Below are 16890 nucleotides of genomic sequence, written 5' to 3' on the forward strand. Positions count from 1 at the left end.
CCTCTTCAGGATTCCACTCTTCCAGCTGATGCTGCAGATGATCCTCTTGATGAGGATGTTGGCTGACATTCCCTATGTTTTGATTGTTTTGTTGATACTATGTCTTTGATACATTTATCTGAACTAGATGTTAGCTGTGTTTCTTATATTCATGCTATTTATGATGCTTCACTATTCATGATACACTTATGATGTTTCATATGCCATTGTTTTTCATATACCGTGTTTTTTTTGTGTGGATTAAGATTGAGGCGTTATTGGTTAAAAGGGGGAGGTGCTTGTCAGTCTTATTCATTATTTTACACCTTTTCGGTGTTTGACAAAGGGGGAGAAAATAATTAAGTTTAGAGACGATTTGACCTCTTTGAATCAATAAAGAAAAAAAAGAGAAAGTAACTGAGTTATATCCATCTTAGGGGGAGATCTTAATTTCCCTGAAATTATGGATATGAGAATTTTTCTGATCTAAACTTAAATTGTGTTGTCAAACAACAAAAAGGGGGAGATTGTTGATACAGTCTGACCTGGATGTTGTTTTGATGTTGACACTGATTTAAGTTTGAATCAGATATTAAATTAACTCAGACTAATTACTAATCAAGGTTGACTTGGTTAACCTGATTGACCTGATTGGGAAAAGTCCAAGCGAGGAGCTTGGCACGGGAAAGTCCTGGTGAGTGAAGCCAGGCAGTGGGAAAGTCCTAACTGGAATGTTAGGCATTTGGAAAGTCCTGGTAAGTGAAACCAGGCAATTGGGAAGTCCAAGTGTGGAAGCTTGGCATGAATGGTTGGAGAGGGTTCGGTAGCACGCTCTCTGGACCGTCAGGGGTGAGGACAGCAAGCTTGGAAGCTTGACTCGAGACTCACAGTTTTGGATCGGTCTGCAGGCCGATCCGGGCATCGGACGATCCGGTTCTGATCGATGCGGAGACCGATCAGCAACACTCGATGCACATCGAGTGTATCGATCGGTCCGGGACCGATCGATAACTCGATGCGAGTGTATCCGATCGGGGACCGATCGATGATCCTCGATGGCGGTGGATCTTGATCGGTCTTACGGACCGATCCAGGTGAGTCCTGATCGGTCCACACCATCGATGCCAGATTCGCGTGAAGGGGTGGATCGGTCTTGGGACCGATCGAGCCACCTGATCGGTCCCCGACCGATCGGTGACGATAATAGAGCGTGGATCGGTCTGACCGATCCACAAGATGGCTTGTTTTGCATGCGCTTTCTCTTATTGTTTCGATTCGCAATTGCTTTTACCTATTTCGTTTCTAACCATCTGCTGCAAGTTTTCTCGAAGTTTCAGGTTACAGATTACGATGTTGGGTGAATTCAAATTAAGGATCATTAGTAGAAGGCAACAAAAAGCTTTTGCTGTGTCTCGCTGCGGACAAACCAGTTTTGGTAGCAACGTCTCGTTTGCGATCTGCTGGCAGCCGTTTGGTCGAAATCAGCTTGACTTGTGCTGATAGGTTCAAGCTCAGAGGTACCAGTGGAAACGAGGATGCCATTGGTGGGAGCTGAGACAATCAGACAAGGAAGAAGTGTGATTGGCGACGTCGTGGACGGTTGCAGGGATTTGCAGGGATTTGCTGCAGGTTTGGCAGAGATCCGTTACAGAGCAGAGAGGCATATGAAGGTGGAGAGGATAGGCTCTCGGAACAATGCTTTTTGTGCTCTTGCTGTGAAAAACACTGTGGAGAAAAACTCTCTGGAAGATTGAAGCAGTGCGCTTGTTCTTCGCTGATTGTGGCTGTGAGCTTCCTTTGATCATTTCACTTGAGCCACTACTGTAAGTCTTGTGCTTAATTTCTTACTGCTGTTAAAGACTTTGTGGAGAGGTTACTCCACCGAGAAGGAGAATCCTTTAGCCGGATAGCTTCCGGGGTGTGATCTACCGAAAGATCAAGAGGATTCGTCCACCTTACGGACACGCCGAGGAGTAGGGGCAAGTTATCCCCAAACCTCGTAAATCTCTGAGTTAGTGTGCTGTGTTTTCTTGTTTTAGTTTTCTAATTCCGCTGTGCTAACAAAGTTCTTGAAGAAATTGTTGTTTAGTGTTTTTCAAAGAGGCTATTCACCCCCCTCTAGCCATCTAAGGTCCCAACAGCTACGATAGGGACCGAGAGGAGGAATTAGTTTTGGTCTCCCGATAAAATTAAGCATCCCGTGTTCGCCCCGAACACACAACTTAATTTTATCAATGATAATTCATTCCACTAGAGAACTATCATTGAACTACCGCACCAATCCCAAATTACATTTTTGGGCTCCTTCTTATTATGAGTGTGTTAGTCTCCCTGTGTTTAAGATATCGAATGTCCACTAATTAAGTGAGTTACTGACAACTCATTTAATTAATGTCTAAGTCCAAGAGTAGTACCACTCAACCTTATCGTCATGTCGGACTAAGTCCACCTACAGGGTTTAACATGACAATCCTTATGAGCTCCTCTTGGGGACATTATCAACCTAGTATCTCTAGGACACAGTTTCCTTCTATAATCAACAACACACACTATAAGTGATATCATTTCCCAATTTATCGGGCTTATTGATTCATCGAACTAAATCTCACCCATTGATAAATTAAAGAAATAAATATCAAATATATGTGCTTGTTATTATATTAGAATTAAGAGCACACACTTCCATAATAACCGAGATCTTTGTTCCTTTATAAAGTCAGTATAAAAGAAACGACCTCAAATGGTCCTACTCAATACACTCTGAGTGTACTAGTGTAATTATATAGTTAAGATAAACTAATACCTAATTACACTACGACCTTCTAATGGTTTGTTCCTTTCCATTCTGGTCGTGAGTTACTGTTTATAATTTATAAGGTACTGATAACATCATCTTCTGTATGTGACACCACATACTATGTTATCTACAATATAAATTAAATGAACAACTACAAACAAATGTAGATAATTAGACCAAATGTGATTCTTTATTCATAATGAATGTTTACAAAGCTTAGGCTTTCAGTATACACTCCAACAATCTCCCACTTATACTAATGACTAAGTCATATCTTCTACCATACATCCGATTCCCATTCCTCCACATGCCGATCGAAAGCTTTACGGAAGGGCCTTAGTGAAAGGATCGCCAGTTCTGCCGATGCAATCTTGGCGATGACAACTTCTCCTCGCTCACAATATCTCGTATCCGTGGTACTTGCGCTCTATATGTTTACTTGCCTTATGAGCTCGTGGTTCTTTCGAGTTTGCAACCGCTATTATCACAATAAATTGTGATGATTTTGGGCAAACCAGAATCACATCTAAGTCCATTAGAAAGTTCTGAGCCATACCGCTTCTTTAGCTGCCTCAGGCTGCTACATACTCAACTTCCATGGTTGAGTCCGAAGCATTTTCGCTTAACACTCCTCCATGAAATGGCTCCACCTCCTAAAGTAAACACATAGCCGATGTAGACTTACTATTATCCCTATCATTGAAACCGTGTAACCCACAGGAAGCAGATCGTTCGCTTGGTAAACTAGCATATAATCTCTAGTCCTTCTCGGGTACTTTAATATATGCTTTACCGATCCAATGTCCTTGTCCAGGTTACTCGATATCTGACCATGCCTACGGCAAAGCAGATATCGGTCTCGTACATAGCATTGCATACATTAGGCTTCCTACAAGCATAAACCGCTTTCATGTCCTCTATCTCTTTCGATGTCTTTGGAGACATCTCTTTAGATAGAGCTACTCCATGTCTAAAAGGTAAGAAACCTTTCTTGGAATCCTGCATGCTAAAACGAGCAAGGATTGTATCTATATATGAAGCTTGGGACAGACACAACATTCTTTTCTTACGATCCCTTATAACTTTGATCCCAAGAATGTGTGCACAATCTCCTAAGTCCTTCATATCAAATTGTTTGGACAATCATACCCTTACGTCTGATAATACCTTGACATTGTTGCCAATTAACAAAATATCATCTACGTATAGTACAAGAAATACCACCACGTTTCCGTTACACTTCTTGTATACACAAGACTCATCCGGACACTGAATAAATTCGTACGACTGGATTACTTCATTAAACCGAATGTTCCAAGACCTTGAAGCTTGCTTCAGTCCATAAATAGACCGATTGAGCTTGCAGACTAGATGCTCTTTGCCTTTTTCAATGAACCCTTCTGGTTGCTCCATATGAATGTTCTCTTCAAGACTTCCATTAAGGAATGCCGTCTTGACATCCATTTGCCAAATCTCATAATCCATATGAGCAGCAATGGATAAGAGTATCCGGATAGACTTAAGCATGGCTACCGGTGAAAAGGTCTCCTCATAATCGATTCTCTCTTTTTGAGTGTACCCTTTTGCAACAAGCCTAGCTTTGAAGGTTTCTACCTTCCCGTCTGTCCCTCTTTTCTTTTTGTAGATCCACTTGCATCCAACAGCTTTTACACCATCAGGTGGTTCTACAAGCTCCCAGACCTTATTAGAGTACATAGACTCTATTTCAGAATTCATCGCCTTTTGCCAAGATGCTGCATCTGTATCTTGGAGTGCTTCGTCATATGATCGGTTCATGTTTACCGGGATCAAGTCGAAGACTCTCCCAAAACATGAATCTCTCAGTGCCTCACAACCCTCCCACTACGACGAGGCATGCGTGGTTGTGTATCATGTGTGACACGTGTTGCGGTCTCTTGTGGTACTTCATCTTGTACTGTTGGTACTGAAGTAGACATGTCCTCTCTAAGTTCTTCTAAAACGACTTTACTACTGGGCTTGTGATCCATTATATAGTCTTCTTCTAAAAACTGGGCATTGGTGCTAACAATGACCTTCTGGTCTTTAGGACTATAAAATAAACCACCTTTCGTTCCTTTGGGATATCCTACAAACACGCGAACTTCTGTACGAGATTCTAACTTATCAGCATCTGGTTTCAGCACATGTGCTACCCCAAATCTGAATATGTCTTAGACTGGGTTTTCGCCCATTCCACAATTCTATGGGAGTAGAAGAAACTGATTTAGAAGGTACTAAGTTCAGAATATACACTGCTGTTTCCAGAGCATATCCCCAAAACGAATTTGGTAATTCTGAATAACTCATCATCGATCTAACCATCTCCATAAGAGTCCTATTCCTTCGTTCTGCTACACCATTCTGTTGGGGTGTTCCAGGTGCAGACAATTGGGATTGAATCCCAGCCTCTGATAAGTAATTCCTAAACTCTCCTAAGAGGTATTCGCCACCACGATCAGATCGTAGTGTCTTGATACTTTTACCTAATCGTTTCTTCACATCAGCCTTGTATTCTTTGAACTTGTCAAAGCATTCGGACTTGCAGCGCATTAGGTAAATGTATCCATATCTTGAATAATCGTCTATGAAAGAGACAAAATATTCAAAACCTCCTCTTGCCTGGACAGACATAGGACCACACAAATCAGAGTGAACCAACTCTAACACTTCTTTAGCTCTATACCCCTTGGCCTTGAACGGCCTCTTGGTCATTTTACCTTCTAAGCAAGATTCACAAGTTGGAAAATTTTCCAACTCTAATGAACTCAAAAGTCCATCGGCTATAAGCCTCTGAATCCTACTTAAATTAATATGACCAAGTCTTAGATGCCAAAGATATGCTTGGTTCATTTCTGAAGGTTCTTTTCTCTTATTAGAATTAGAAGATGAGTTATAAATTTCCATGTTTTGCTTTGTGGAAGAAATTGGATTTAAAATATACAAATTGCCAACTAATGCACCAGAACAGATAATCACTTTATTTCTTTTAATAACTACATCGTTACTGAAAGAAACTGAATATCCATCTAAAAACAGTTTAGAAACTGAAATTAAATTCTTTCTAAAGCGGGTACATAAAGACAATTTCTTAAAACCAAATTTCTATTTCTACTAAAAGACAAGTAGACGTCTCCCATGCAATAGTTGCCACCTTAGTAGCATTGCCCATGTAGACGGTAATCTCCCTTCAGATAGTCGTCGGGTTTCTGGAACCCCGCAAGGAATTGCGAGACATGATCGTGGCTCCGTATCTACACACGGTCTTGGTAGATAACACCGTTAAACATGTTTCAACAACTAGAATATGAGATATACCTTTGTTTTGGTTCTTACGAGGACAGTCCGCCTTCCAATGTCCTGCCTGATTGCAGATGTCGGCTTCTTCATTCCAGCTTTAAATCCTGTACTCTGAGATTTATTCACTTTCTTTGCTGAACCAGTTTGTTTCTTCTTCTTCTTTCCTTTCGGTTTAGAAGTAGAACCATTTTCAGCATAGTAAATTTGAGCATTGTGACGAAATAACCCTTCTGCTGCTTGAAGTTCTGTTAGTAGTTCCCCTAATGAATAAATCCTTTTATTCATATTATAGTTCAGGCGAAACTGCTCAAAACTTCTAGGTAGGGTTTGGAGGATCATATCGATCTGGGTTTCCCCATCAATTTCTCCTCCAAGGATCTGTATTTCGTTCAGATAAGCCATCATCTTTAGGATATGATCCCTTACAGGAGTACCCTCTTGCATGGTGGCTGTCATTATCTTTCTCATGGCTTCTTGCCTAGAAGCCCTATCCTGATGACCAAAGAGTTCCTTGAGATTGTTCATGATATCATAGGCTGTTGGTAAATCTTGATGCTGATGTTGCAATACATTTGACATTGAAGCCAAAATGTAACACCGCGCCATCTCATCTGCTTTTACCCATTTCCTATGATATTCAATCTCCTCTAGGGTAGATTCACCAGTGGGTGCATCGGCAATGCCTCGACAAGACAAATTTATAGCTTTCAGAGTAAGAACAATGTCCGGTTTCTTTTCCAATCTATGTAGTTAGGTCCAGTAAGTCTATTTTGTTGAAGTATGATGGACAGTGGGTTGAAAGACATCCTAAGAATCACAAATAACTTTTGGTCAGAACTCTAAATTTAGAATAATATTGATTCCTCAAACAATACTATTTTAAATTAACCAACACCTCATAACACCGTGAATTTTGTATGCCACGTTAGTGTGGACGTATACAAATTCATCATTTGTAAAGGAGGGTTTTTAACCCATTAATTTTATTATCTTGTCAACCTAACTTTTGACAAATAAAATTAATAGTTGGTATTATTTGGTCACACAAATAATAGCAGTGACTCCGTTGGGGAGGATACTATTAGATGTGTCTAAGTGTACACCATTACTTGACACTAAGTCCATTAATAAGATTATGCCCCTTCCGTTGGGGAAGATCACACGCTCTTAATTAACTTCCTATAGTCATCCAAAAATGGAAGTCTGTTCTAGTGATCCGCAAACAAGCTCATCCGTTATGGAGGAAGGCACTCAGAGCCAACGCGCAAGCTTGTTTGCATCACTTACAAACCAGTAATGGAGACCATGGGATTTACTTAAAAATCCCTCTCCCACTTAGTTATTTATAAATGAGGAATTTTAACTATGCTAGCCTACTAAACTTGTAAACTAACATGCACACACAGCACAATATAAAAGCAATAAATAGAAAATCTAATTTTCAACTATTATGGCTTTTATCTTTAATTGTCTTCCGTGTGTTGTCAACCGAAGCTGCTGCCATATTTGGCCACCGCCACCGGGTCTAACTGTCGCATCCGTCTTGCTCCTAGTTCCGCTGCGCCTCTGGTCCTTAGAAGGTTCCACGCTTTGCAAGATTCGATCCGCGACATAAATAGAATTTTACATTTTTGATCCTATATTTCATAAAAGGAATGTACATGTATCTAGATCAAAAATAAAATCCTAATAAATCTAAATACAGCTACTGCTGTATTTTAATACAATCATGTACACACATATAAATTGCCCTTGACATGTCCAAGGGTCCAATCACACACATAATTAACTAAAAGTCATAATAGTTGGATCCTGCATCCACAAAGTTAGTACATCCTACTATTATCCTGCCTAAATTATGTATGACATGTGCATAATTAAACTAAATACCAAATACACAGAGGCAAAACCCTAGCTCTGATACCAATTGTTGGTTGCTACTCGGAAAACCTATAGGTTCCACTGTACAAAAATTTTGTACAAAGGTCTGAACCTTTTCCTAGCTACCATGTGTTCTTTTAAATTAAATTTTGGATCGCCTGCGAAACTTAACACGTTTGATCCAAAACTTAATCTATTTGTTCTTTTAGGTTTTGACTTGGATCTCCTGCGGAACTTAACACGTTCGACCCAAGTCTCCTTAAGTTATTAATTCCATTAAATATTAATTTCCATAAAAGGTTCCCGATCGACGTGGCGAGGCACATGGCCTTCTTGGATATGGGAGCAACCACCACCGACTAGACAAAACCTTTAATAGAAAGCTAATATTTAATTTCCTAAAATAACTTTAGGTTAACCAAAGAGAACAATCAAATCACAAGGAAAAGAAAAAATAAAAGAACACAACTTCAAAAAAAACATATTCGAAATTCTAGAACGTAAGCCTCTTGTATTTAGTATTATTTCCATAAATAACTAGCATGATGCGGAAATAGAAATTACTAGTTATACCTTGTAGAAAAACCTCTTGATCTTCTACCGTATTCCTCTTCTAACCTCGGACGTTGTGTGGGCAACGATCTACCGAGATGAGAAACCACCAACCACCTTCTTCTCCTCCAAGCAAGGTTCGGCCACAAAGGAAGAACTTTACCAAAGAAGAAAATCAAAATACTAACCAAGCTCCAAGAGATGCTAGCTTTCTCTCCTTCTTCTTCTTCTTCTCCAAGTAGTATCCGGCCACAACAAGAACTCCAAGAAAGATGAAGTATTCGGCCACCACAAGAGGAAGAGAGGGAGAGGGTAATGGCCGGCCACAACACCAAGGAAAAAGGGAGAGAAAACAATAGAGGTTGTGTCTCATGAAGGCACCCCTACCCCTTCTTTTATATTCCTTGGCCTAGGCAAATTAGGAAATTTATTTACAATAAAATTTCCTTAATTTCCTTGACATGATTTATTTGAGAAAAATAAAATAAAATTTCCCAAATAAACTCTAATGGTCCACATCAAGAGGAAGCAAATTGGACAAGTTTCAATCAACAATTAAAACTTTCCTTATTTGTTTCCGGAAATTTTAAAAAATAAAATTTCTCTTTAAAAATCTCTTCATGGTTAATAAAAGGAAATATCTATAATTTTAATTTTATTAACATGTGAATAATTTTAAATAAAAAATCTCTCCAATCTACAAATAAGGAAAGAGATCTAATCTCTTTCTTTAATCTTTTGTAAATCTTTTACAAGAGAGATATTTTAATTTTAATTCTCTTTAAATTATATCTACCACATAATAAAAATTAAAATTAAATTTCTTTTAAATTTATTTTGGCCGGCCCTACTAGCTTGGGTTCAAGCTAGGGCCGGCCACCCAATTTTATACCTAGGCCGGCCCTAGCTTGATCCCAAGCTAGCTTGGCCGGCCCCTATTGGGTGGGTATAGAAGGTGGGTATAGGTGGGTATAGAACTCTATAAATAAGAGGCTACGATAGGGACCGAGAGGAGGAATTGGTTTTGGTCTTCCGATAAAATTAAGCATCCCGTGTTCGCCCCGAACACACAACTTAATTTTATCAATGATAATTCATTCCACTAGAGAACTATCATTGAACTACCGCACCAATCCCAAATTACATTTTTGGGCTCCTTCTTATTATGAGTGTGTTAGTCTCCCTGTGTTTAAGATATCGAATGTCCACTAATTAAGTGAGTTACTGACAACTCATTTAATTAATGTCTAAGTCCAAGAGTAGTACCACTCAACCTTATCGTCATGTCGGACTAAGTCCACCTACAGGGTTTAACATGACAATCCTTATGAGCTCCTCTTGGGGACATTATCAACCTAGTATCTCTAGGACACAGTTTCCTTCTATAATCAACAACACACACTATAAGTGATATCATTTCCCAATTTATCGGGCTTATTGATTCATCGAACTAAATCTCACCCATTGATAAATTAAAGAAATAAATATCAAATATATGTGCTTGTTATTATATTAGGATTAAGAGCACACACTTCCATAATAACCGAGATCTTTGTTCCTTTATAAAGTCAGTATAAAAGAAACGACCTCAAATGGTCCTACTCAATACACTCTGAGTGTACTTGTATAATTATATAGTTAAGATAAACTAATACCTAATTACACTACGACCTTCTAATGGTTTGTTCCTTTCCATTCTGGTCGTGAGTTACTGTTTATAATTTATAAGGTACTGATAATATCATCTTCTGTATGTGACACCACATACTATGTTATCTACAATATAAATTAAATGAACAACTACAAACAAATGTAGATAATTAGACCAAATGTGATTCTTTATTCATAATGAATGTTTACAAAGCTTAGGCTTTCAGTATACACTCCAACAAATATGGGTACCACAGTATCAGTATGTCAAATCCACGGATCTAGGGTATACTGGTCCTCTATGGTATAACAACCTAGATCCTAAACATATCCCCCTTCCATAGCATATGTACCTACAATATGCACAGATCAAAACCACAAGATCTAGGTATACGAATCATATATGATATACCAATAGAAATACACAATCCAAGCATGGCATAAAAAACCTAAGTATCAGATAATTTGGATATACATGTCAGAAACAAAAATCCAGAGTCTAACCCTAACCTCAGTAAAGCATGGTATGTCACTCTAGAAACTAAGATACTCATGGCAATAAGGTACTCATGGCAACAAATCACGAGATATAAGTACGGATACTTCACAGGTGACAAATCTAACATGCTATGGATATCAAACAGTGACATACCAAAGGCAAACATATTCATTGCTTGTAGTTATAAAATACTATGCATATCCAATGACAATATCATAAAAGATAAGTCAAGAGGTACCCGGCTCCAATAGGAAGGTCCAATCCAGTCCAAATCCGACGTCGAGATGCTCATATCGTATCAAACTCCTGTAGTATATGATATCCAGATTTAGCTAATTACATATAAATAAATTAGCTAAATCTAATCCTCGAAAAACTAATATAAATCCAGATCCAATTATAAACCCTAATTGGATCATTTAAACTCCTCAATCGACTTTAACTAATCCATATGAATTAGAACTTGCAACAAGCATAATCCATCACAATAATCAATCCAACCATGATCTACATCTAAGATCAAAACCTACATTTAACTATTCAATCACACTAAGCATGTATCAACTAGTGATATACTAACCATCTAGTAATCCATATCATCTTCAATTCCACATACCTAATTCATCAACAATACAAAACCAATTTCCAGAACAACCAGAGCACCTTACCTCTTTCTCCCCACTAGTCGGAGGTGATGAGCGATCGGGCGAAGGAAAACTCTAGCGAACAGTATCGTGGTGGCTGGAATCTTACTCATCTTCTACCTTGGGACACATAACTCCCAAATCAACACCACTCCAACAAGATCAAGTCCAAAATCCATAGCTACGTATAGTACTTACCTCCAAAATCGCTGCTAGGGTGAATTTGTGCTCCTCGCCGTCAGCCAGAGAAGAGATCAAAGAATCGCAGACAGTGCTAGGATAGTAGGATCAGTAGAGAGCTCAATACTCCCTCTTCCGGCCAAACTCACTGGCACAAAAGGGGCAGCGATCCGAGAGGGTGGCTGAAGGTGATCGGAAGAAGAGGAGCCGACAGGGGTTTGGAACTAGGGCACAGGTAATGGAGCGACATCCCTGACTTGACCCCGTGACCTCTAGCGATGACGATGACATGGAGGTAACGGCGCTAGGGCACCGCTGGAGGGAGAGCCACAGTGGATAGGCGCTGCTCCGTTCGCCTCATGTGGTGGCGGCGCCTAGATGCGGCTCGAGAAAGAGCAGATGAAGAGGCCGGTGTTAGGTATGAGGAGGGAAATCGACTCGGGAGGAAGAATGGAAAGGGAAAGGGAGATCCTCGGCTGGATCGGGAGAGAATAGGTGAAGGATCGAGAAGAAGGAAGAGAGATCGGCGAGGGAGAAGTAGGGAACCGCACGGTAGGAGAAATGGGGAAAAAGAAATAAAGAAAAATAAAAGGAAAATAAAAAGGAAAATCAACATTTCCTCACATAAATGGGATAGCCTAAACAGGCTTTCCTAGACCCCATTTTAATCCCCGTAAACTTAGTCCTACGAGCTCCGAAAAATTCTCGAAAAATTTCCAAAAATTCCGAAAAAAAATCCCTTATCATTATTCGCTAATTTTTTCAGTATTTTACACATCCATACAGCCAAAAAAAAATCAGAATCTAAACATTATCAGAATTGATAGAATATTTGATTGAAATCAAGTATTCCTTTATCGAGGTTAACATGCGCCCTCCAATAGAGATTAGAGTAAAGAGAGAGACAAGAGGTAATCGGTGAGGAAATTTTTATTGAGTTTACAGGTAAAAATTCCGTTAGGGTAGAACCCGCGACAAGAGGAAATTAAATGAGAAACAATAACAATAATAATCTGTGAGGTTTTACCTGCAAAGAAACTGGTCGCGTTGAGAGATGGGAATCCTAGATACACCGACGGCTGCTAGACGAGGAAGGCTGCAGCAAGTGAGGGACGGGAACCCTAGCTCCGTTCCACAAGCCGAGATGCAGCTCGGTAAGTGAGGTCTTCTGTTCTCTCGACGGAAGGCCGCGAGCCGCACCCGCGAGGATCAGTAAAGGGCGGGGGCTCGGCGAGAAGGAAGGCGGGTAGAAGACTCGAACCGCGTTAGGGCAGAACCCGTGACGCGAGGGAGAAGGAAGTCGAGGAGAAGATCACTAGCCGGTGAGGAGAAGATCACTAGCCGACGAGGAGGAAGGCGAGGGCAGAACCTGCGACGCGAGGGAGAGAAGTTGAGTGATGCGGCGGCAGCGAGAAGAAAGGCGATGCGGAGCGCGTTAGGGCTTAACTGGACCTCGCCTCGCGTTTTTTCCCCAGTGGAAATAACTGACGCGGACCTTGCCACGTCGGCGGTCCGCACAAGTCCGTAAGTTTTGTTCCGCAGCAGCCTTGCCCACCCCTGTCAATTATTTCATGCCAGAGTTATAATTATTTTAGAGTTTTTGGATTTTGTTTTCTACAATGTCTTGCCAAGACTTGTATTTTACTGATTTTTTATTAGTGATCAGGATCAAGTTGTGCAAGGATAAAGGAAAAAAGGAATAAGAAAAAGGAAATCCTGCTATGTTTAAATCATATCAATTTGTTCTTCTACATCAGTACCTTTTTCCTTCACTTTTTTAAACCATTCCCATTAACCTTTAGCGTGTCAGCACAAGCAACAAAAATCATCTCCACTTATTTATCTCCTTTAAACTGTTAACCTGTAACCTAATCTAAGTCCAACCTCCTGACTCAGTTTGTTGAGACCTTTAGTTGGCTAAATCTCTTCTATCTGAGTGTCTAATTGAGGTTTGACCTCGACTCTTAAAACTAGTAGACGTCCCGTTATTATAGTTTTATCTAACAAATACAATAAAAGTTTTAATTATTCTCTTTGGCAATAGAAATCTGTCTGTGAGATGGAGGCTGAGGTGGAAGTAATGATGTTGGAGCCTGCCGAGAAGGTGGATGTCAAGGGTAAGCTCTATCCTATCAGTAAGGATAGTGTATGAATCATTTATTGGTCATCATGTGTATACCAATAATCAATTTTTGTTTTAAAAATATTATAGTCCTTGTAAACCTAAACCGTATGAATTCTAAGAAATCTAAAATAAGAATTTGTACATAGAAAATATAAAAACATGAGCATGAATCTTTATTTCATCGAGAACATGATATAAAAAGTAAATATATAAATAAATCTGACAAGAAACTTAATTGAAGAGTCATCCATGTTTTTAGTGTCATTCAGAAATAATCCCTGTGGATGAAGATACAGCGGAAAGAAAAGGAAAGTCTTCCAAGGGGCTTAGGGGTGACGACACTGAAAAGTTTTAGGTCAATGAGGAATCAAAAGCGCTGTCAAGATTAAAACCCTAAACCCTTATGGACCAACCCTATATATAGTGGGCATCTAGTATCAGCCTATAGATGATAATAGATGCAGGACTATAGGTTCTACACATACAATGTCTACATCCAATAACTGAAACCCAATAAGCCTAAGTTAGATCACTTTAATGGGTTTGATTTGTACTCATATGCACAACTTACAATTAAACCCACCAATTAGAGACAATAACTAACAATCTCCCACTTGGGCTATTTATAAGTTGTATATGAAATACAAGTAAACTTTAGTTGACATTAAACTTTATGGATATAGAATACTCTTGTAAATAATCTGGTCTATTAACTTCATTGGTATAGGACTAAAGAGGTTATAACTACTGTATATGATCATAACAAGATTCAACAGTAATATACCAATGTCATTAATGATATAGATCAAGATGCAAATGTGTAGAGTGAAAATTACATGAAAGGCAATCAGTATATGTCAATTTTCAACTGGTCCTAAGATAATCTCAAAAGAGGTCAGATTATATTTGCGAAATACTTTATACTAAACTGTAATAACAAATCATGATCAACTTTATGATTCCAAAAGGAATCTATATCATATTTACAAATACCAAATATTAAACAACAGTAGTAAATGATGATATCACAGTCAGAATATTAAACAAATATATAAATTCTCATTAATGTTTTGAACTTTAAGTACGTACAATAATCAAAACAAAATATTTGTCTTTATTATCAAATATAGAGCAATAAGATAAATACAGATTTTCACTAGATGAGTTCTTCTATAAGAATGACTCCCATATCCACAACATGCGCATGAAACACCTTAGGTACCAAGCCTTTGATGAGTGGATCGGCCAACATGGAATCTGTGTTGATGTGCTCTACCATAATTTAACAACTCTGAACTCTTTCTTTAACCACTAGAAAATTGATGTCGATGTGCTAGGACTTCGACAAACTGCCCAAATCATGATCAACTTTATGATTCCAAAAGGAATCTGTATCATATTTACAAACACCAAATGCTAAATAACAGTAATAAATGATGATATCACAGTCAGAATATCAAACAAACATATAAATTCCCATTAATATTTTGAACTTTAAGTACGTATAATAATCAAAATAAAATGTTTATTTTTATTATCAAATATAGAGCAATAAGATAGATATAAACTCCCACTAGATGAGTTCTTCCATAAGAATGACTCCCATATCCACAACATGCGCATGAAACACCTTAGGTACAAAGCCTGTGGTGAGTGGATTGACCAATATGGAATCTGTGCTAATGTGCTTAACTATAATTTGACAACTCTGAACTCTTTCTTTAACTGCTAGAAACTTGATGTCGATGTGCTTGAACTTCGACGAACTACGGTTGTTCTTGGTATAAAGTTCTGTGGCTTTATTATCACAGTAGATCCTTAGTGGTTTGTCAATGCCATCAATGATCTATAATACTATGATGAAGTTCCACAATCAAATTCCGTGATTGGATGCTTCGTAGCATGCTACCAACTCTGCCTCTATAGTAGAAGTGGCTACTAGCGTCTGCTTGACGCTCTTCCAAGATATAGCCCCTCCAGCAAGTACGAAAATATATATCGATATAGATCTCCCGCTATCCAAGCATCCAGCAAAATCGGAGTCTGAATATCCAATCACCTCCAGATGATCTGATCTTCGATACATGAGCATATGTCCTTTAGTTCTTTGCAAATACTACATCACTCTCTTTACTGCTTTCTAGTGCGATGGTCCTGGGTTACTTACATATCTTCCTAACATCCCCACTATAAATGCTATATTTGGTTGAATACAAACTTGTGCATACATGAGACTTTCCACTGCTGACGCATATAGGAATTCCTCCATCTCCTTTATTTCAAACTCAAGTCATGGACATTGCTGCAAGATGAACTTGTCACCTCTTGACACAGGTGTGTCACGAGGTGCATAGTTCTATATACCATACCTTATAAGCACCTTTTCAATATAGGTTTGTTGTGAAAGTCCAAGAATGCCTCTTGAACGATCATGATAGATCTGTATACCTAAAACAAAGGATACTTCACCAAGATCTTTCATTTCAAAATTACTATATAGAAATGACTTGGTTTCATGCAGCATACGCTTATTATTGCTTGCAAGCAATATATAGTTCACATACAAAATAAGTATAACAAACTTACTCCCACTGAACTTGACATATATGCATTGATCAACGGGGTTCTCTTTAAATTCAAATGAGGTAATCACTTGATCAAATTTTTGGTACCACTTGACAGGACGCCTACTGTAACATCCCAAATTTCCTTATTTTGAGTTCTAAAAGTGCTTATAAATATTTAGAAATGCTTTAGAAATATTCTAGAGATTTTTAGAAATATTTAGAGTATTTTTATGGAATTTTCGGAGGTTGATTGGTATTTTTACCAAAAGAAATAAAGTTACGGCAAAAAGTTGTCGAGCCAAGGTTCGACCCCGGAACCCCTTGGTAAGCAAAGTCTTAAGAATGTTTAGGATGACTAGGTGCCCCAGTAGGGGTGTGCTAAAAGAAAAGAGAGCAGAATAATTTTATGTAAAAAAAAATAATAAATACATCATCAGGTATAAATAGAAGAACTTAGGAGAAATAATGAAATCTTCTCGACCTAGCCTCTCCTCTTCCTCCCGTGCGCCGACTCCTCCTTGGCTTGGGCGAAAAACAAAAGGAACCTAAGGCTTCCTGTGGTGGCCGGCTAGGACGAGCTTGGAGAGAGCTTTTGATATTTTCCGACTTGTCTCGACAAGAGGAACGCATGGACGTGAGCAAACCGTGAGGATCTCAAGTTTCACCGGAATCCTAGAGGGGTTTCGTGTTAGTAAGTT

The 16890-nt window shown here is 38.9% G+C and overlaps 1 long non-coding RNA gene across 1 annotated transcript; it reads right to left on the bottom strand.

The window, feature by feature from the left end:
• Positions 1 to 10878: 10878 nt before the first annotated feature.
• LOC122013989 lies at positions 10879 to 11658 on the bottom strand. The gene is made up of 3 exons (XR_006120602.1): positions 11519 to 11658; positions 11345 to 11440; positions 10879 to 10982 (listed from the first exon to the last, which is right to left on the bottom strand). It is a non-coding gene; the product is annotated as an uncharacterized LOC122013989 (long non-coding RNA).
• Between the last annotated feature and the right edge of the window lie 5232 nt (positions 11659 to 16890).

Source organism: Zingiber officinale, chromosome 8B, assembly GCF_018446385.1.
Source record: "Zingiber officinale cultivar Zhangliang chromosome 8B, Zo_v1.1, whole genome shotgun sequence".
NCBI lineage: Eukaryota > Viridiplantae > Streptophyta > Magnoliopsida > Zingiberales > Zingiberaceae > Zingiber > Zingiber officinale.